The following is a 498-nucleotide window of genomic DNA, read 5'->3' on the forward strand; positions in this document are numbered from 1 at the left end:
CGCTCCTGACGGGAATCTCCCATGGAGAGCCGTCGAGAAGGGAAATCAGGTCCGAGAACCATACTCGGCCTGGCCAGAATGGGGCTACTAACAGTAAGCGGAAAGGCGGAAAGATCGGGGGAAAGGCGTACAGGCAAAGCCGCGGCCACGCCTGTACCGTGGCATCCAGCCCCAGCGGAGCTGGATGAGTCAGAGAGCACCAGAGGGGACATTGCGATGTCATGTCTGCTACCACATTGAGGTGCCCAGGAATGTGCATCGCTCTCAGCGAGAGGAGCCTCTCCTGGGACCACACAAGGATCTGGTGTGCCAATTTGTATAAACGGCGCGAGCGCAGACCTCCCTGGTGGTTTATGTATGTGACCACCGCTGTGTTGTCGGTGCGCACCAACAGATGGTTACCTCTCAGGTCTGGGAGAAGGGAGAAAGTTGCCTGAAATACGGCCAGCATCTCCAGACAATTGATATGCCAAGTCAGATGGCGACCACTGACCACTC

This window comes from Sinocyclocheilus anshuiensis, unplaced genomic scaffold (genome assembly GCF_001515605.1).
Source record: "Sinocyclocheilus anshuiensis isolate Anshui unplaced genomic scaffold, SAMN03320099.WGS_v1.1 scaffold416, whole genome shotgun sequence".
NCBI classification, from domain to species: Eukaryota; Metazoa; Chordata; class Actinopteri; order Cypriniformes; family Cyprinidae; genus Sinocyclocheilus; species Sinocyclocheilus anshuiensis.